This window comes from Festucalex cinctus, chromosome 3 (assembly GCF_051991245.1).
Source record: "Festucalex cinctus isolate MCC-2025b chromosome 3, RoL_Fcin_1.0, whole genome shotgun sequence".
Taxonomy (NCBI): domain Eukaryota; kingdom Metazoa; phylum Chordata; class Actinopteri; order Syngnathiformes; family Syngnathidae; genus Festucalex; species Festucalex cinctus.
The window spans coordinates 8,206,383-8,228,507 of NC_135413.1; the positions used below are offsets into that span (position 1 = coordinate 8,206,383).

Below are 22,125 nucleotides of genomic sequence, written 5' to 3' on the forward strand. Positions count from 1 at the left end.
GGGAACGAGCACGTCTGAGAGGAAGCTGCTTAACGAGCTAACAAACGCCTGACCTGAACACCTGAACACTCTCCAACCGGATGTGCTGCATTTTGACTTCACAATAAAAGCGACACAACTTGGCACTCATTAGACTCAAAAACGCTTCACTGTCATTTGGAGACACTGAAAAATATGACCAAAATAATCAATCAACCCATTCTGACACTTCTTTGGAACTTGTTCTCTTCCTGTGATATACTATCGGCATATGTGGCAAACAGAATCAAAGTGACTTCTGGTTTCTGTGTTTTCATTTACGTGAAAATGATCAGGTCTTTACTGAATACTTTCATACTCGTGACATTAAATCACACACATCCCACTTTGCTGAGTTATGCACACTGAGTCATTTCCACCGCAAATAAATGACAATGAGATAATTTGTTGCAAAAGAAAAGTCTAACACTGATAAATACGTAGTGCAATAGCCATCAAGTCACCACAGAAAACTGAAAGCTTAGCTGTTCAACCACTGCAAAAATTAAACGCAAACCATAATTAGATATCTCAAATCAAGGCAAAGTATGCTCGTAAGATATTTTTTCTTACGAGACAGTTTTTGTGTCAGAGACTCTCATTTTTACATGACTAGTTCTGAGTAAGTTTAGCCTGGCTAAAATATGTCATTGGTAGGTCGAGTTGAGGTTAACTACATTTGTACTGTACTTGTTTTAAGAAACCTTGCCAAGATAAATTTTCCTGCTCTCTAAGCAGATCATTCCTTATTTCATTATTTTCTTCCTTGTTTTAAGTCCAGTTTAGACATCATTGAAAGTGTTCAAATTGGACAAGCAGCATTTACAATGTCGATTGAAAGAAAAAAGGTGAAAAAGACAACTTGCTGCCTAAAAGAGCCATTTCCACTGCAAATAAAAGGAAACACATGCGTAATACCATTAAGGCAAACAGCAATTAAGTTGTTCCAACAGAAAAGTGTACCCTTAATAAATATCTACTGCAATAGCCATTGACTCAACAAAGACAACTCAAAGCTGTGTACAGGCAACATTGAGATCCTGATTGGACAAGCAACATTCAGCCTTTAAAAAATGTATGAAACAAACAACTTACCGCTTACAAGAAAAAAAAAGAGAAACAAAAGCAGTCTTCGCCTTCAGCCCATCTCGCTGTTCACTGTGACAAAACACAGCTACTGCGTGGATATGGGAAGGGGGGGCTTGAGAGGGGAGGGAGGAGAGTAGTGGGTGGGGAAGCTAGCACCTGCTCCACTGATGCTCCCTGGGGGAAACGAGGGATGGAGAGAAGAAGATGTGAATCCCCCCCCCCCCCCCACCCCTCATACAACCCCCACCCGCTCCTTTCCACATGCATGCACACACAGTGCTGATAGCTCACACAGGCCTATAGGACACTGGAGACATGATGCTCATATCATGTCAACACATCTGCTAGTTGAAGTCATACTACTCTGTTGGTACTCACCAATACATTGCAGATTTGTAGGCAACCACTTTTTTTTTCATGGATTTTTATAGTATACATACAGGCAAGTCATTCAGTCTAGTACCTCGTTATGCCACAACATGCTGAGCAGCACTGAGCTCTACTAAAAGAGAAGCTGTGTAATTAATAGCACGAAGAACACCCCGTTTTCCAAAGAGTAAAGAGAATTAATGCATGTTTTATATGCTCTGTTTTTGGGTTGATGCAACATGTGTGTTGAAATTTCACCTGTTGGAAGGTTTACATTTTTCCAGTCAAGTATATTAGCAGCATTACATGTTATATGTTAGCATTAAGCTAGCAGACTTTTCGATAGATAGATTGGTTGAACATGTTGGTATTTAAATACACGGTGTGTACATTCTCACTTGTTTTATGTGTCAGTTTAGTAGTAACCTTAATCAGAAAGTGACAAATAAACAGGTTTAAGTGAGCACACTTCTTCCATCTTCCTCTTTGGATAACTGTGAAAGCAAGACAGAGAGAATAGGTGCGGAGAAAGACTTTAAAAAGTCAGTTTCAATAAGTTCAAAGGTTAATTAATACTTCATAGACTGCGCTGTTACATTCATACATACACCTAGCACATAATAAAAATGGTCACCATGCAAAAGAGAAAACAAACAGAGTTCCTCTGACTGAAGACAAGGGAAAAGGAAAGCGAAGATTAGGGTGGCCAGATTTTCAAATTTAAAAAGTGGGTCGGTTAAATATACAATCAATTTCACAGAATTCAATCACTAATCATGCGAAAGACGGCCAAAGCTCATAGGTCATCGCTAATACTAAATGCTATCTTGGTTGACAGTTCAACAGCGATAAACAAGCAAGTCCATGTACTCGCCATTATCCAAACATTTCTTTTTTTTTTTATCTGTGCAAAATTGGCTTTGCTATTTACCTTAAAAAAAAAAAAAAACACACACACAAGAAAAACTTGTTTGTTTTTTGTTTGTTTTTAAACAACAACCTCTACTTTGCGGAAATTCACCTAAAAGTGAGGGAACAATGTATGAGTCCTTTGTTTTGGATTGATAAATAAACATCTTTAAGGAAGCACACTTTGCTGAAATACTCTGAAATACTTTTTGGACAGCTATCTTCAAATCAACGTCAATAAAACAAAAATAATTACAATTCAACCACCCCTCACCCCAACATGCCACCATCATAAACACAGAAACAGTGGATACATTTAAATTTGAGAAAAGGTTCAGGGTGTACCCCACCTACTGCCTGAAGAGAGCAGGGATAGGCTCCAGCATGCCAGTGACCCTTATGAGGATAAGTGGTTTGGATAATGGATGGATGGATGGATGGATGGATGGATGGCTGGATGGATGGATGGATGGATGGATGGACGGATGGACAAACTTACCTTTGATCAGTACATCGTGGACATTCAAAAACAAAGTAAAAAAAGACTTGTCATCCACAACAAACAGGCCTGGTCTTTGTGGTTTATTGTTGTTGTGTATTGTTTTTTTGTTTTTGTTTTTGTTTGTTTTTTTGTGTGTGTAATTTGCAATGGTGTCATCTCTGGAATGCACACACCAGGGTTATTATCGTTTTGGAATCTTCCTTTTAGTTAGTTTTATTTCATTTTGAGTTATTTTTTTATTTTTTTTTATTTAGTTTTAATTACGGTAGTTTTAAGGGTGGTTCTGTTAGTTTTTATGTTTTTTTAACGCTTAGTTTTAGTTTAGTTTTAGTATAGTTTAGTTCAGTATTAGTTTTAGTTTTTCATTGTTTTTTTGTTATGTGTATTACTTGTGTGCAATATTTAATAAACACCATGGTAAAATGAATAAAGTAACACATTTCTTACTTTGCGTTGAATTTCAGCGAGTTAAATGAAAATGCAAGCGGACAGCCATTGAAGCCAAAAGTCAAGCAGGCAAATGTGTCGCCTAGTAATGACATCATCTGAAGATGTTTTTCTATTGGCTGCTGCTAAGTGACATCACTTCTGTGTGACACACTTTTTAAACGTCTTTATTCCGGTTAATATCAAAATAAATATACTTAAAATCACATCTAAAATCATCCTCAAAGGCTCATGTATTAAATTAATTACCAAAGACTAAAACAAAGGACATTTTCACCGTAATTATAGTTAGTTTTAATTAGTTTTGTAAACATAAAATGTAGTTCTAGTTAGTTTTCATTTTTTATAAAAAGCATTTTCGTTTTTATTGTATTTCGTTAACAAAATTGTTTTTTGAATTTGTTTCGTTAGTTTTCATGAACTAAAATAACCTTGGCAGACACTCAGTGAAGATGAATTTCCCGATGGGGATCAATAAATGAATCGAATCGAATCTAATTTACTCACAAATAGACATAGTCAGTGTGAAATGTGAGTCTGTTTAGTCGGACACAAAGCTATTATTCCGTTGAATGAAAGACAACAGGTGGATACGCAGGTTCATGGGACCTTCTTCCATCTAGTGTAAGAGCTTTTAATTGTTCTGCCTGTCACTATATGTTGCTGGCATACAGTAGATAGACAAACAAGGATACACTATTTGTTATAAATAAATCATCCTTTTCGGACAAATTGAGAGAACTTGCGTCAAATGGCCATCAAGCTAGTTTGAATGTCACCAAGCTCAAGTCACCAAGCTCAAGTCCACATATTTAGCATCTGATTTGCATGGTTTTGTACCTGTGACTTTCTAGCACGCCCCACTGCTTCCTCAGGACACGCCAATACTAATTAATGTTCATTTAACATACATACCTATCAAACACACAACAGACACACACAAGCGCTTCAAGAAGGCAACAAAACACACGAGTGAGTCTCACAGAATCCTCCCCAATCAGTGGCTGTTGTGCTCTAACCTATACTCTGTGTAAAAAGAGGGAGTGTGCATGTGTGTCTATGGGGACATGTGTAGCCTGACATGATTTATGGTCTGGCTGTGCACAGTCAGCCATTCTCTGAGGTGGGCGGTGTCTCACCTCCATCCTCTGTGACCTACACAGATTGACTGGTGTGCGTGTGGGCTCATTGTATGAGGACAGAATTCGAGTATGTGATAGACTGTAAATGTTTTTTTGGTTTGTTTTGTTTTCTTCCTGGTTGAGAGACTGACGGAACATACCCTGTGTGAACATGTTTTTCGGGAGGTGAAAGCACATAATGCAGTGTATTGTCAGGGTGGGTTTACATGTGGGGCCGCCGCCCCCAACATGTAAAAGAGGCCAAGCACAGAGGCTATTAAGAAGTGTGGCAGTAATAGCTGCAGGATTCTTTACTGCCTCTGGAGACCCGCTCATTAGCCTATTCCTCTCTTATAAAGCCTTCTATCCATCACACACGCAAGCATGCACACCTTTGTATGCACACACAAACGTACGGGAATCGCACACTCCCTTCATGTCAGGTGAGGATGCGCCTGCAACTAAAAAAAAAACAATACGAAGGATGCACTTGCTGCTTGTGTGTGGCCCGATCACGTACACTCACACACGCGTGCGTAGCTACACACAGATCAGCCATGAACCCCAGCCCCCGATTATTCAAATGTATTCCTCCCTTCCCCGACAAATGAAAATGAGAAGCCTGTTTGCCGCTCCGGTCAGGTGGGAGATCACAAAACAGGGTTGAGTCACAGATGTGGGCGGACCTGCAAGTTTAACCTGGCATTTACGTGCACGTGACAGACTACAGCGGAGTCTCTGCTTTCAAGCAAGATACAGTCCTGGCAGTAGAACACCCCCAACTTGTTTACATATATTTTTACTAGGTAGGGGTGAGGACCAATGCCAGATTTAGATATCTGACTTGTACCAGCGCTTTCCAAGTATCGTTACTCATGCTTTAAAATTATCTGGGGTGAAATTGTACTAGTGGTATAGGTACTTGGTATCAGTGTCGGTGACTACTTAGAGAGTTCAGTATTTGTACTAAACTTTTTTTTTATAAAGCACTTTAAAACAAGCATTGCTGTTTACAAAGTGCTGTACATGAAACAGAAATTGGTCATGCAGTAAAGAATAAGATAAGAAAAACAAGAACAAAGCAAACATTTTAAGTGAGTATACAAGTATTTTTTTATACAAGTAAATAAAGGTAACATCAGTAAATTATTTGGAAGAAGTAGGTGAGTGAAAAAATAAATAAATAAATAAATAAATAAATAAATAAATAAATAAATAAATACATACATACATAAATACATAAATAAATAAATAAACATCAGATTCATAACACAAAATACAGCACACACCATAAAACACCAAAAAGTCTCATGGTGCACCAAAAGCCAAAAGTACTGGTGTCTCTATGACAAAAAGTGGTATTGAGCATCCCTAATTTTTACAAAACAGAAAGCCTTTGTCAACAACATTGGTCCTATATTATTTTATATTTGTGTAAGGACCAAGTAAAAGTAATATAATAACAATAATTGTTGTTCCCACAGAGCAGAGAATATATGTGTCTGAGTATTGTTGTTATTATTGCTGCTTGTACTTGTTGCTGTTTTGCAAGGCTCAAAATAAGCAGTTTTACATTGTTGTTTGCGGGTCGTAATTCTTGTTTTGGGTCTCAATGAAACTCACTGAAGAGCAAAGCTGATTAAAATCTTTTTTTTTTTTTTAATTCAAATTTGATTTTAAAATTCAAATGTAGTTTAAAAAAAGGTTTTCATAGATTTGAAAGTTTTTCTAAATCGTGGACAGTTTCCAAAACGTTTGGCTGGGCTGTACGCATGCAAGTTAACGTTGCCACGTGTTTATATTAGTGTTGTTCCGATACCAGAGGCGCCGCCGATACTGCATTAAAACAATGGTATCGGTATCAGTGAGTACTCACAAGTAACATGCCGATACCATTAATTCTAACGCTAATATAGGATTTTGGATGCAACATCTTGTGTCTTGCTCGTGCACGACATTCACTGATATGTGACATGTTCACTGCATGCCGATCTAAGTGATCCTGTTGGCCCTTGAATGCTCTGAACCAATGGCAGGACAGCTCTTTCATGTTGAGGAAAAAAAAAAAAAACTTAGGTATCGGTATGGTATCGTATCGGCCGATACTGCAAAGTTGGGTATCGGAATCGGTATCGGGGGCCAAAAACGATGTCGGAACAACACTAGTTTAAATGTCACCTCCGCACAGAATGTAGGTGGTCAGGGCAAGCTCGGTGCTACTTTTGCCACAACCAGCTAGCTAGCAACAAGCTTTGCCAGCTATACATTCTTCTTCCCTCTCTCTCCCCCTCTCTCCCCTTCTCTCTCCCTCTCCCTCTCTCTGCCCCTCTCTCTCCCTCTCTCTGATGTGGCTCCTGAGTTAATAATCATCACCCCTCATGGCGGTGAATAAGATGCAAATCCGGGAAGTATCGTTCTCACCAAGGGATGGTGAAGCAAGATGGAGAAGCCATGCAATTGCTAAGCTAACTTAATTGACACGGAATTATATGCTTGGAGTGAACAAGTACACTTTTCACAGATCTTCGGCTGGAACCATGATAAAGCAGAGAACACTCAACTCTCAACAACAAAATAAGAGGCAAATGTTTGAAATCTACTCACTAAACAGAACCAGAAATGAATTACAGCATGTCACACCAAATGTCAGCCAGGAGGAGTGGCTAATGAGAATACAAATATATTAATATACTACTAGTACAGTAGTATGAAATGTACTGTAAGTAATATTTTTATGGGTGTCAAATTACCAAGTTAATTTCTATCAATGAATTTCTTTATGCCTTCTTAGTGGGGAGTTTGCTTCCAAGCTCAAGTTTAGCCTACCACATGAATGTAAAGCAACTGCAGCCATAGCTAACGAATCAATAGCAACAAAGATGTAGCGAGCCATAGCAGAGTTCTGCCCCCAACCAAACTCAAAAACATCCGCGTGTGAGCAAGTCTGCGACCGCCAGGCTGACTGACAAGAAAGTTTTTACCGAGTGGTTAGCAATGAACTGTAAACATAGTTGAAGACGAGACGTTCATTGAGGTATTGCATACAGCGTCCAATCACCCATTGTACAAATGCAAGATGTATGACAGCGAAAAGAAAAGCAAACTTGATATTTTCATGAAAGATTTGCTTGTTGCTATAACCAAAGATGACTTGACCTCAACCACAGCTATTTGGGGGTGAGCGGTCACTTCGTAAATGGTGGAACCTCAACTCATTTTTCACTGACCATCGTGGAAACAAAAAAATAAAAATAAAATAACCACACAAAAAAAAACACAGGCATTTTGCTGAAAAATGTACCAAATGTTTCCTCAAGGTGGCAAATGACTGGGGAATTGAACACAGCCACACACCATGAATACTGACACATACATACATACATACATACATACATACATACATACATACATACATACATACATACATACATACATACATAAGCCTACATACATAAGCCTACATACATACAGACAGACAGACAGACAGATATAATAATTAGAAAAAAGAGCTAGCAACTTACAATAACAATACAGTATATTAAAATGAAAATACAGAGGTATTTTCATTTTGATTTCCATTTGTGCAGTTCTAGCACCCTCTAGTGGCTAGTTTATTAGTGCAATTTAATTTTCATTAGGGATGTTTTGGCCTTCTATGTTTAAAATCTATGCTAATTGACAGATAAAGGGGAACCTAATTTGTTTGTGAAGTGATCAATGTGTGCTTGCATTAGCAAGTGCCTCAATATTGTTATTAGAGATTGTAGGTGGTTTATATGCATTGCTGTTATGCACAAAAAAGACAATATTGTATTTTTTTTAAGTATGAGCTTTTTTTTTTACAATATTGTGATCTTTTTTAAATATCGCCACCCCCCAATATCGTGATAATATTGTATCGTGATGTTTGGATATCGTTACATCCTTAGGCCAACAACACTTAATGACGGATTTCCCCATCTGCGCGTGTTTAGTGAATTAGGCGCCCCTGGATTGCTCCATTTTTACTGGTTAGCGCCACGCAAAGCCTACGCAAACCTTTATTGAATTTACCCCAATGTGCATAAAGTAGCAGTTGTTTAAACTAAGTTTAAAGTTACTGTAAGATCGGTGCTAATTTCCACTAACTCATTCATGTTAGCATTAAACTATGTTGATGCAATTGAAATACTCGCAAGTTGGGTCATTTGTAAATCAAGTTCTAACACTATCCCAGTTACGTTGGTTATTATGATGGCACAGCGCATAACTGGTTGTAACATCACAGCAAGGTTAATCCTGTTTATATAGCATCGCCCTCGCTTTCCATTTTGCATCTTATCTCTTGCTCACTTACTCCCACTCTTATGATCCCCCATCATACACACACCTTCCCTGCATGTGTCCCTCTTCTAGACTATAACATTGTTCGCACATGCGCACACACCCCTGGCCGCGCACCCCCCCCCCCCCCCCACCCCCCACCCCGCCACCCCCCTCCACGCACACTGTGTCAGTGTACTACGGTGATGTTTGTTGGCCCAAGTGGGGGTGGGGGCCTGAGCTGAGGAAACTGGGAGGGGAGTGTGGTTGTGCGCTGCTCTTTTCCTGTCTCGGCTCTCAGCACGTCCTGCAGAGAGAATTACCTTCCCTTTGTCTGTGTGAAAAGGCCGCTGCCTTTACCATCTGTGCAGTGTATGCGCGTGCGTATGCCTATACGTGTGCGTGGGTGTGCATGTGTGTGTGTGCGTAGACTAGCACGTTGGACTACAGTAAACCCTGTGTACATTCCAGACCCACAAGCAATACTGTCGGTGAAAATCCAAAATACCCTGTACACGTCCAACGTCTTCAGAATCTCCATTGCAGGCGTCAACCACACACACAGCATTGAAATCGCTGGGGGGGGCGCACTTGAGCATGGCTCGTGAGTAGACGTGTTTCCTACGGCTCCCGCAGAAAATTTTTGGATGAATACATTCTGGACCTTGTAATCGATGGAACTTTTGTTGGAAAGACAGTTTTTGTGAACTAATTGCCTCACGAGTGGACAAATGCCCCCTAAGTCGTCTAAACAGCAGAGTGGGAGACACAACTCGGACTCCCAAGGTAGTGTTAGCAAGGAAGCTAATACAAATGCTAACAATATGGAAGCACTAGCTAACGCGGTTTCTGCCGTGCAATCATCTATTGATTCATTTCGGGAGGAGAACCGGGCCTCAATTGCCTCTTTGCATTCGATTTTGAATATCTATGGCCATCGAATTACGGATGTGGAGGACGTCTTGAAGGAGTTCGACAAGAGGCTTGGCAACGTGGAAACTTCTCATGCTTTACTGGCGAAAGAAAATAACGCGCTGAAGGAGAAGGTGGCATACCTGGAAAATTACACCAGGCGGCAAAACATACGCATTGTGGGAATATCGGAAAATGTGGAGGGTACGCGACCATCGGAATTCATTTCCAAGCTTATCAGTGACGTGCGTGGGGAAGAAACCAGTTTCGGTGGATCGGGCCCACAGAAGCCTGGCACCCAAACCGAAAGATGGCGACAGCATTGAAATCGCTGTTTTTGTCTTTTAGCCAATCAGATTTAGATTCGCCCACGAAACCACTTCTAGCTGGCCTGGTGATGAGAAAGTTTATCCGTCTGTTAAGCTTCTGCTTTGATTGATTGAGCTTGTCGTGCATAAAAGTTTGATTTTCGATGGAGGACAATTCAGCCATGATTTAAAATTCACTTTCAAGATGCACTTTTCAAAAAAAAAAAAAAAACATGTATTAGGATGTGGATTAGGTCACTGAAATACCCACTGAAGGTCTAGGTCCAAAAGTCACCACCCACCAAAAGTATGTGATGTGTTTTCACAAAGTCAAGCGGATGTCATGACAGATGACAGAAACGGATGACAGAAGCACATCGTTTGGACAAAAATATCAATTTTGAAATTTTTCTATATAGCCTCCTCACTGTTTTAAGTGGAAAAAAGTAAGTGCCGGTACTCTCCTAATATACACCCCCACCCCCACGCATACACCCTGTCACGTTTCGGTTGGTTTGGGTTTTTGTTTTATTTTGGTGAGTGTTGGTTGTCTGGTGTTCCTGTCTTCTTCCCCAGTCTCGTTATGGTTAACCTTGTCCACCTGCTTGTGTCTTCCCTTCCTGGTGTGTATTGCTGATTGGTTCCCCCTCCCTGCTGTGTCTCCCAGGTGTGTCCTGTTATTGTCATTAGTGTTTGTATAAGGGAGTGGTGTTTGTCTCACGCGGGTGTGGGAGCATTGTTTGATGTTTGTCGTTTGATGGTTGAGTGTCTGCATGTGTAATCACAGTGGTGTCTGTATTGCCAAGTCTGCTAAGTAGTGATGGCAAAATGAAGCCCCGTAAAGCAGTGAAGCCCTGCAGTGAAAAGCGTCACACACACGTAGGGGCTTCAAGATGATTCATTTCCTCGACTACGCCATCATGTGGACAGAAAAATGTATAACATGCTTGGTGCACGCAATAAAATGGTGGGGTGTAATTTTGTAAATCATGCTCTAAATACAAAAGAATATATATTTGAAGAGTGTTTTAGCATGAATTGTTGTGTTACTTTGTCTATGTTTGTGCTTATGCAACAAGTGAAAATGTGAAATGAGGTAAAATAAAGTGCTTATTCATATTTATTTAAAAACAATATTTTTTCCAAAGTTTTTGGACTCAGGCGGTTTGTTTGTTTTTGCAGAGAATTTCACCTCCTTTGGGAAAAAAACTCTTTCACATGGTACTAATGAAGCAGGGGTGCATCGATATGAGATAGCAAGTTTGTATAGAATTGGACGCGTATATTTCTGTGATTCCAGGACTGAAGGGGACTTTCAACTGTGAACAGAAAAATTTGAATTTTATGTGTTGTCACATTTTATTTTATTTTATTATTGGAATCTGTTAAAATAGTACTGTAATTGCAGTGCATTATTTTCTGAGGTGAGATCTGCTCAAAGTGCTCCAGTCCCAAACAAGGGAAAATCTCTTTCTTGCTGGTTCCATCGCAAAAAGAAGCTCGGCAAATCGAATGCCAAAAGCAAAAAAAAGTAGCGCAATAAGGGACCCGAAAACAGAAAAAGTGAAGGGGAATCCATAGCGTTTCTTTGCCGCTTTTATTTCGAACTACACTCAAACCTAGCGAATCATTTCCTGAATCAGTCACGTGGTACACCCGCTTCGCGGGGCTTCAAACGTCATCACGTACGTCATCGACACACGCATTGAATCGCGGTTCATGAACCACTCATCTCCATTACTCGGCACACGCTTCAGGGATTCGACCCGAGAAGCACATCACTACTGCTAAGTCGTCCACGCCAAGTCTGCCTAGTTTTCCACGCCAAGTCTGCTAAGTCTTCCACGCCAAGTCCGCCTAGTCTTCCACGCCAAGTCCGCCTAGTCTTCCACGTCAAGTCCGCCTAGTCTTCCACGTCAAGTCCGCCTAGTCTTCCACGTCAAGTCTGCTAAGTCTTCCACGCCAAGTCTGCTCAGTCTTCCACGCCAAGTCTGCTCAGTCTTCCACGCCAAGTCTGCTAAGTCTTCCACGCCAAATCTGCTAAGTCTTCCACGCCAAGTCTTCCACGCCAAGTCTTCCACGCCAAGTCTTCCACGTTTTTCTTAAGTGCTTTGCTTTCCATTTTGTTTCTGATCACTGGTTCGGATGATGCAAACCAATCTGAGTCACACTCGGAAAAATACCAAGAAAATTTATATTCACATTCTTACTGATGAAATCTGCATTTAGAATTTATCCTACACTTGTTTTATACTTATTGGTACAACCGTGCGCCACACACAGTGGTAGTTTCCTTATAAAGGAAGAAAATAACGTGAAAAGTACGCAGCGGAAACGTCAATGTGTTCAACTTACAGTAGGTCAGATAGCTGTGGCAACGCAAGATGGCCGCCACAGGCTTCCATTCTCGCTACAGCACGAGCAGCCGTTTATTTTTACATCCGTGCTGTATCAGCCTGCGAATCCACCGTCTGACCGTAGTCTTTTGGAAGCTTCGAGCTGGGACAACATTAGCGTTTTTATTTCATTTTCTTAACTCAAGAACTATGGTTCAACACACGCATTCGGGTTTTCTAGCATCACATTTACAGCGGCCGACTTGAATGACGTAAGCGTGCTTCTCTCACAAAGCAGAGATCTGTAAAAGTTCTGGAGTATGCGTTCGCATATTAATGTGATGAGCGCAGGACTTAAGTCCGTGGGTGAGCGGCGCTCGCCGGAACACCTTTTGGGGATAAAAACATGCATTGTCGAGAATACCGGAACGCTGATAGTTCGTTCTTTGCAGGTTGAGAAGTACCTGAACGCTCAAGTGAAATTTTTAGATGTGCCGGAGCTCTGTACCGGTGCGTTCCGGCCCACTTAAAACACTGAGCCTCCTTATATTTTCATTTACAAGCAGCATAAAAGTTTTGGTCAAAGTTATTTATTTATTTATTTTAAGTGATTTTTTATTTTATTTTATTATTTTTTTTTACAATGTATGTTGTAACTAGGGCGTGTTTTTAGCCAAGCTGCTAGTGCCACATGACTCGGGCACCTGCTCCAAAACAAACCAGAGTTCCTCGCCTCTGTCATTCACGAATGATTTATATAAATGAACATAGCAACCAATAAAAGACCATAATGCACAAAATTGAAGAGAAAACAGACACACGTACAGCCGTGTTGAAGAACTAGATGTACATTTATGCAACATGGCTGCACTTGCTCTTCCTTACCTTCTAGCAGATCATCATATGATGTGTGAAGGGTTAGAAATGCCTTTTGTGTAATCATGTACTCTAATAATGGAATGTTTTGAACACTGGATGTCGGCGTTCATGCGACATTAACTACTGATGAACCTTCATGTACGTCACTGACAAATCAGTCAGGTGAACGTAGACGTCCAGCCTCTTCTCTAACTGTCCTCATTCCTTCAGCCTCCTCTTCCTCATCTGTCTGTCTGTCCTTCTCCAGATGGATTTCAGAGAGCAGCAGCTTGCTGTGGTCAGGCCAATTATTTACATAATTATGATCTCCCACTTAACCACATGATCCCTTACCTGGGCGGAGGCAATTAACGCCAGCATCATTATGCAGATTATGCAAATGCAGGCAGAAGTGGAACGAGGCGGTTTACAGGCCCAAGCAAAGGCGTGCCCCGTCGTGTGTGCATGTGAACCTGGCCCTCACTGTGCACGTGCAACAGAAGGTGAAAACTTTGCTGGATTATAGCGCAGTTTATGTTCGCAAACTGGGGCCTGATGTAAGAAAAAGACATTTGTAGTACATTCCCTTGACAAGTGTGTTACATAGATTAAATAAGGTTTTTATGAGGAGTGTATCTTTAGTCCGATGATAACCTAAACAACCAAACTGTTCATCGGTTCTCTGTATACACACACAGGCTGACACACAAAAACAAGCACCCACATGAACACACACTGACACATTCAATCAATTACGTTTTGACATGGTTGATGAACATGCAGATGGTGCCAGCACCACTGGGGGCGGACGAGTTGAGTTTCCCATTTGCCGCTTAACTCCTCCAGAGCGCCGTTTGTATGTGCGCGCATGCATGCGCGTTTGCCGGCTGGCGTTGGCACAAAGACTGAGCAGTGAGCACGTCGTGCCGCTTTAATGGGAGCCACCAAACGCCAAACCTCGATCCAGGATGACACAGTTGACATCAATGGGAATTCTGAGTCCACTGGTTACGTTTACAAGTGAGTGTCAAACTTTTATTTTAATTAGTCAAGCCACACAGCACGGATGAATTGTAGCAATACACAGTATGCGGTTAACAGACCCAAGCAGTCACACATACACAACAACAACTATGGAGCATAAAATTATTTATCACTAAAGCAGTTGCAGTACAATGTGAGTTGAATTCTCTTTTTTTATTGCCAAGTTTGTTAATGTTGATGACTGTCACTAAGTTCTAATTTAAAAAAAACAGCACTTTACACATCCTTTTGGATTGATATTCTGCTTAGTTTTTCATTGAACCCATATGTTGTTTCTGTATATCATCGACATAACTCAACCTTATTTCTAAATCACTTTAAAACAGCCATTGCTGCATACAAAGTGCTGTGCATGGAATAGAAATTAGTCTTTTAGTAGACACAAGTAAAATAAAATAACACAAAATAAAATTAATTAGAGTAAATATAAGTAGATAAGTACACATGCAAATAAAATTAATACTAAAAAAAATTCTGTATAAGTATATAAATAAAATAACACAAAATACAAAAGGCAACATAAAAAAAGTGAAATGATGTGAAGTCTCATGCTGAGTCAAAGATCAAAGAATAGAGATGTCTGGCAAAAATGCTAAGAAATTTTGTCCATATCGTACAGCCCTAATCCAACACGCAAATGAAGGCAACTGCTATCCAATTCCAGATAGAAGGGGCTGGGTCACAGAGTCATTCATTCGGACATAATTGTTTACAGAAGTGAAGAGTGGATTTGTTTCAAATGAACTTTTGAGTTGAATAAATGCAAAATGAATTACACATTTTTTTTTCAGTTTGTCTTTTAGATTTCAGAATGAACTGCCGCTTTTAAGTGACAGAAAATATTTTTGAGCACTTTTGCAGTTGTCACAATGCCGCTGTTCAACCTGATGAACATTAGATTTCGGTTGATGAAGTGCGCCACCAAAAAAAAAAGGTAATGCCCCCCCTACAATTTCTTTCTAGTGACGGGTCTGGCTGCGCTGAAGGAGGGAGACATAGAAAACAGGCAGGATCGAGATAGAATCTGGAGGACCGGACTTGGCCACCACTGCGTTAGATGTCGTTCAGATGTAAGTGGTACTAATTTATTTTTATTTTTTAGAATACTGTCGCAGTCTTTGTGGGCTACCTGCTGGCTACATTGGTGACCCCTGCCCTAGTGTATGCACTCTTTACTTCAACTAATATTAACAACCTCAAATTGGAGCTCTTTCACTTGGCTAATCCTCCTGCCATCTGCTTGTTATCACACACTAAGCAGCAGCTTTTTTTTTTCTTTTTTTCAAAACTGTTTTTATACTTTCATAACGCCTGCGTAGGTAAGTGTGTTTGCGTGAGCCCATAGCATGTGCGTGTGCGCGCATGTGCGTGTGTGCGTATAGACTCTGAGGGGCGTTATCACCTCGGGTCAAAATCTGTTGGCATTTATCCTAATCTGCAGCTCAGTGAGCACGCATCCGGCATGTTTGCTTATGTGTGAGCGCGTGTATGTGTGTTTCACACGTGAGATTTCACAATAGTCACTGTATGCGCTTGCTGTAATTGGATGTAAACAATGCAGCGTGTATGTGTGTCATTAGCATGTGCCTGTAAGTGAAATCTCGCTGCTAATTAAGAGCTCATTAGTGACACCAGCTCGTTTTCATCAATTAGGCTTAGCCAAGCACTTTCTGTTCTTGCTTTAGTGTTTTAAAAGGTAAAACGTGTTATTTTATTCATCCCCCCCCCCTTTTTTTTTTTTTTTTTTTTTTTTTTTTTTTTTTTTTTTTTTTTTTTTTTTTTACAACTGCCATCACATCTCTGGAGGATAAAATATTTTTCTTTGATGGATTATGTTTTGTTTGTAAGCATGCGCTTGTGCATTCTTTTTAATCCTTCCACGCTATCAAGCTGTTGTCATGGAGTTTTATTCATCTCATTAATAATAGTGCCCTTGAGGTGAAGCACACTGTGACCCTGTTTTCATCATCGCACACACGCACGCAAGCGCGCACACGCACATTCAATTAACACCACAACAGCCTGGTTTGCAGCAGCGTGGTTTGAGGCAGTGCCCGTCTCGTTCAAACCCCCACCCCGCACACCACCCGTACCACCATCTTTTCTTGCGCCCATAAAATGCTCATAATTGCCTACTGAGGATCCAAAGCAAAATCAAATCACAGAAAACAATTGCACCCAAAAAAGGATTAAATTTGACCAGTCGAGCTGGTAGTTATGTGTGTGACAGATCCTTTGGTTAAAACAACCATTTGAGAATGGTAGGTGTTTTCAACCAATATATATTGGTGATTGGGGCCAACCAATACAAATTGGTCATTCTGACCAATACCATATTGGTTATTCTGTGTTAGAAGATGACATACTGGGAGGGGTGAGTTGGGGCGGGGAGCCATCAGGGGAGGGGAGGGGGAGATGGACTGCAGTGCCTGGCAGCGCTGTGGTCCCCCCCATCTGTGTCCCTGCCCCACCACTTTGTCCCTCCATTTCCTTTTTTAATGCACCACACATATACATATTCATTTTTTGGGGGGGATGCGGGTGTATCGGAGTAGGAGAAATTTTTTCCCTCTGGTCCGACTCACCTGCTCCCAATTTTAATGCACCAGACGCACACACTTGTATATACACTGGGTGGGGCCACATTCACGGTGTAAGGGTAGGGGCGGGGGTGTTCCGGGCGTCTGGGTCGGCTCGCCGACCGGTGTCCGCTCGGGTGGCGTGGGGGTGGCCTTGGTGCTGCCGCGGCCTGGGGATTCCGGGGGGGGGGTTGCTCGCTTTGCTGGACCGCGGTTGATGGCTTCTTTCTTTGGTGGTGGTCCTTATGCATGCCAGATCCAGCGCACCAGCATCTACTGAAACTCAAACAGAATTTGCCTCTCCCTCCCACAGCCCCTTGAATCAGTGGGTGCTGGTGTCTGTGGATCTCACTTTGCTTTATCTATCCTTCCCTCCTTCCCCTCTTTAGTTTTTCCTCTGGTCACTTGAGATCTCAATTTATTGGAAGTTTGAGGTTTCTGGGGTTGGCATAAGACTCTGGTTTTGTAACCACGCAGGAGGGGTCTTGTTGGTGCTGGATTTCACTTTGATGGATTGGATGTACTGGCTTCTATGGATCTCACTCTGCCTCATCGATCCTTCCCTCCTTCCTCTCTTTAGTTTTTCCTCTGGTCTCTTGAGATCTCGCTAAATTTGCTGGAATTTAGAGGCTTCCGGGGTTGGCGTAAGACTTTGATTTTGTAACCATGGGGAAGGCAGGAAGTGTTTGGTCGGTGCTGGATTTCACTTTGATTTATCTTTCTTTTCTCTTTATTTTTTCTAACCTTTTCTCTGGTCTCCTGACCATTTGAACCTCACGACTCTGGCAAGATTCTGAAGTACCTGGTTAAGGCGAAGGGTAATGGGATATTTATAAGGTTTTAGGTGAATTAATGAGTATAAATTTATACGTATTTGCACACACACGCACGCACACGCACGCACGCACGCAAACGCACGCACACAAACGCACACAAACGCACACACACATACACACACACACACACACACAAAAAAGAGCAATGATGATAAGATGTTGAATCGGTAAGACTACCGAATGAACAATTCTGAGCTCTTTAAAAAAAAAAAAAAAAAAAAAAAGAAGACATTTTTTCAGGAGTCCCGTGGGTAACCGGATTCCCGAAAAAAGTACCACTAATTGTCACACCCACCTAAGTGGCGCGAAAGTCGTTCTCTGCATCTGACCCATCCCATGAGGGAGCGGTGAGCAGCAGCAGGGGCCACACTTAGGAAACATTTGCTGATCTAACCCCCCAATTCCAACCCATAAGTGTCAAGCAGGGAGGCAAATGGGTCCCGTTTTTATAGTCTTGCGGCCAAGAATTGAATCTACAACCTCACAGTCTCAGGGCACACCCTCTACCAATAGGCCACAGAGCTGGTTATGCCACTTATAATAATTAATAAATACATTTAGAATAAGCGAAGTGCGCATTAAGTTTGCGCATGCGCGAGGGAAAAAAACGAGGCTACCAACTATCCTATCAATTTGAATATTAATATTTTGTCTATAATTAATTTGATACCTTCATTATTTTTCACATACAATTAGTACCTTTCAAAACACATTTTGCAACTTGCTGTCGACTGAAAATGACATCACAAGGGCTCAGGTAACCAATTACAGCTCACCTGTGTTCTAGGTTAGGCCGTGTGACATTCACAAGCTGTGCCTTGATTATTGAGCCTTGACCTGAGCCCTTGAGATGTCATTTTCAGTCGACAGCAAGTTGCAAAAATGTGTTTTGAAAGGTACTAATTGTACATGAAAAAGAATGAAAATATCAAATTTATTATAGGCAAAATATTAATATTTGACTGCCAAAAAAATGTCTGAATAAGTAAAGTATCCCTTTAAATGCGAGGCTCAAATACAGTTAAAATAATTCAAACAAAACATTAATTTTCTTAAGAGTCTTATAGAAAACATGCTAACAACATTTAAAGCTTAAATTTGTTCAATAAAAAGTGTTATACACTTACTTTTCCTCTTCCCTAAAAAGTGCTTGCACTGAGGGAAGCCATTTTCTTTTATGATGCAATCAAAGGAAGCAAAGCCCCACCCCTACACATGTTGTATCATTGGAAAGCTCTGAATGGCCTCTATAGAGCACAAAAGGTGATAATTCAATCGTATGCACTTGGGTGGGAGATATTCAGGTTTAAAAAGGTCCACTACAGAGGACAAATTTGAATTGCTGGTAGTCAGGAGGATACAAATGTTTTACTCACTGATTTAGAATTCACTCATAGTATCTTGGTGCGCAACGGCATATGACAGCACTATAAGGTTGGCCATGTTATTGACTGAATTTGTGACTTCGCTCAGGGTCTCACGCTGGAGTCAAACCCCAGCTGGCACTGGGAGCAGTCAAAAATGAAAAACAGAGCACCAAGAAGCCAAAGAAAACCAACAAGTGGGAAGCAAAAGAGTCAGTGATCCACCGTGTGGCATCCTCACGCTATCATTACGGGCCCTGACCACTTGTTTTTGTCGCCATGCGCCGCAAAATTCACGCCAAAGAATCCGTTCAACACTTTCACCTCGGTTTGCGCTAAGCTGTGTCATTACAATTTCATGCACCGCTCCGCTGTTTGCTTGTTAAACAACACTTCAGCAGCTCCAAACCGCAAGACACACTTTGCTTCCAAATATGCTTAGGAATTGCTATTTGCTTGAGTCCAGTTGAATGCAGTTGAACGAGAAGAATATTTGTACGAGAGAGCCCCAGGCTGGCCAGCTAAAGTGCAATGTGTGCGTGCGTGTATGTGAGAGCGCCTTCACGTGACGTGTGCCATAAATCACACGCTGCGGTGTCCTTGCAGCGCTAACACATATCATAGAAATCAATGCGGAGGTCAAGTTGAACAGGGCGAGCCAGAGGCTGAAAACAACACGGCAGCCAATAAAGGTGACCCGCCAGCACACACGTCAACGACAGTGACAGACAGAATAACGCGCGCAGCACACACATACAAATACATACATGCACTGAAATACAAATGTCAATTTATTCTTTCTTTTTTTTTTGTGGCCCCTGTGCTATTTTATTTTCTGCGAGGATAGCAGTTGAGCACTTTGACAATAGATGTGTCGAGGGGCGGCGTGGCTCAGTGGTAGAGTGGTCGTCCCGCAGCCCAGAGGTTGTGGATTTGATCCCATGCCATTGTGACCATGTCGAAGTATCCTTGAGCAACATACTGAACCTACAATTGCTCATGATGCTGCGTCATGATGTAAACGATATCCAAACATCACTCATCTCAACTCAACTTCATTTATAAAGCGCTTTAAGAACAGTCATTGATGTATACAAAGTGCTGTACATAAACAAATATCAATTTTGCAGTAATTATTAAGGTAACAAAAGAACAAAGCAAACAATATCACTCTGCAAAGGTCACAATACAATAATTATCACGATATTGTGGGGAAGTTGGCGATATAAAAAGGTCACATATTACTGAGCTCATACTAAAAAAAAACAATATTGTGCTTTTGTAGAAAACAGCAATTCATTTAAACCACCTACAATCTTTAATAAAACGTAATATTGAGGCACTTGCTAATGCACGCGCACACAGAGTTCCTTCACATACTGACTCGGTTCACAAGCAAATTACATTCCCCTTCATTTGGCCATGAGCGAGGACTTTAAACATAGAAGGGCCAAAACATGCCTTCTGAAAATTAAACTGCACGAAAAAAATAGCCACCAGAGGGTACTAGAATTGCACAAATGGAAATCAACCTGACTTTTTTTTTTTAACAGATGTGTTGCTTTCAATTTCATGACGACGATTATATTGTGGCAGGTTTAATATCGCATCACAATATCACAATATTGCCATTATCGTTCATCCCTATCATCCCGAATCATCAACATGTGAATGAGTAGTCGAATGTAAAGCGCTTTGAGGGCCAAAAGTAGAAGGGTACAAAAGAAGTACCATTTATCAAAAAAGTAATCAGAAGACATGATACAGAGGAATTAAAAAGGCCAACAATATATATATATATATATATATATATATATATATATATATATATATATATATATATATATATATATATATATATATATATATATATATATTAGGGGTGTTAAAAAAATCGATTCGGCGATATATCGCGATACTACATCGCGCGATTCTCGAATCGATTCAATAATCGGCAGAATCGATTTTTTTTTTTTTTTTTTTTTTTTTTTTTTTTTTTTTTTTTTAGGATTCACACCTTGAGCATGGAAGAATGTTATATGAACGGCACATTAAGCCTTAATATTTTTATTTTAATGCTGTTCAAACATGAAACAGATTACAACCTCTATAAGACTGAAATTTCAGATAAATAAATAATACATTTTCATATAAATCTTACACTCTACAAGCTTACTGATTAGTATTTTCTAAATATGAATGAAAAAAAAATCGCAACAATCGACTTATAAATTCGTATCGGGATTAATCGGTATCGAATCGTGACCATTCGTATCGGGATTAATCGGTATCGAATCGAATCGTGACCTGTGAATCGTGATACGAATCGAATCGTCAGGTACTAGGCAATTCACACCCCTAATATATATGTATATATACAGTAGTAATATAATATTAATACCAAATAATAATAATTAAGACATGAAAACAATGAAAACAAAACTAACAAATGTGATGCATTTCCCCCTATTGTGCTCTGCTATTTTATCCATCCATCCATTTTCTGAACCGCTTGCTCCTCACAAGGGTCGCGGGGGGTGCTGGAGCCTATCCCAGCTGGCTATGGGCAGCAGGTGGGGTACACCCTGGACTGGTTGCCAGCCAGGGCAGGGCACACAGAGACAAACAACCATCCACACTCACAAGCACACCTAGGGACAATTCGGAGCGCCCAATTAACCTACCAAGCATGTTTTTGCAATGTGGGAGGAGACCGGAGTACCCGGAGAAGACCCACGCAGGCCACGGGGAGAACATGCAAACTCCACCCAGGAAGGCCGGAGCCTGGACTCGAACCCAAGTCCTCAGTACTAGGAGGCGGACGTGCCAAACAGTAACCCACCGTGCCGAACTGTTATTTTATCATATATATATATATATATATATATATATATATATATATATATATATATATATATATATATATATATATATATATATATATATGTATATACACATAATAATATACTTAAATAATACAAGATTATTATTATTATTATTATTATTATTATTATTATTATTATTATTACATTAATTAAATAATACAATAATACAAAACTTTATAGCCCATAAAATGCACAGAAGCTTTCACACAGACGATAAATCCAGCCACACAGGCAAATGCCACCAAG

The 22,125-nt window shown here is 40.5% G+C and overlaps 1 protein-coding gene across 3 annotated transcripts in view; it reads right to left on the reverse strand.

Annotated features, from left to right (window-relative positions):
- LOC144015557 (genetic suppressor element 1-like) overlaps window positions 1-22,125 on the reverse strand; it is an 84,946-nt gene that overhangs the window by 57,399 nt on the left and 5,422 nt on the right. Inside the window, exon 1 of one of the 3 annotated variants that reach the window (XM_077515653.1) lies at window positions 1,114-1,208. The exons of the other annotated variants lie outside the window; for them this stretch is intronic. The gene's annotated coding sequence lies outside the window, so the exon portion shown is untranslated. Of the gene's footprint in view, window positions 1-1,113; window positions 1,209-22,125 lie in introns of those variants that run through there. 3 annotated transcript variants of the gene reach the window in all.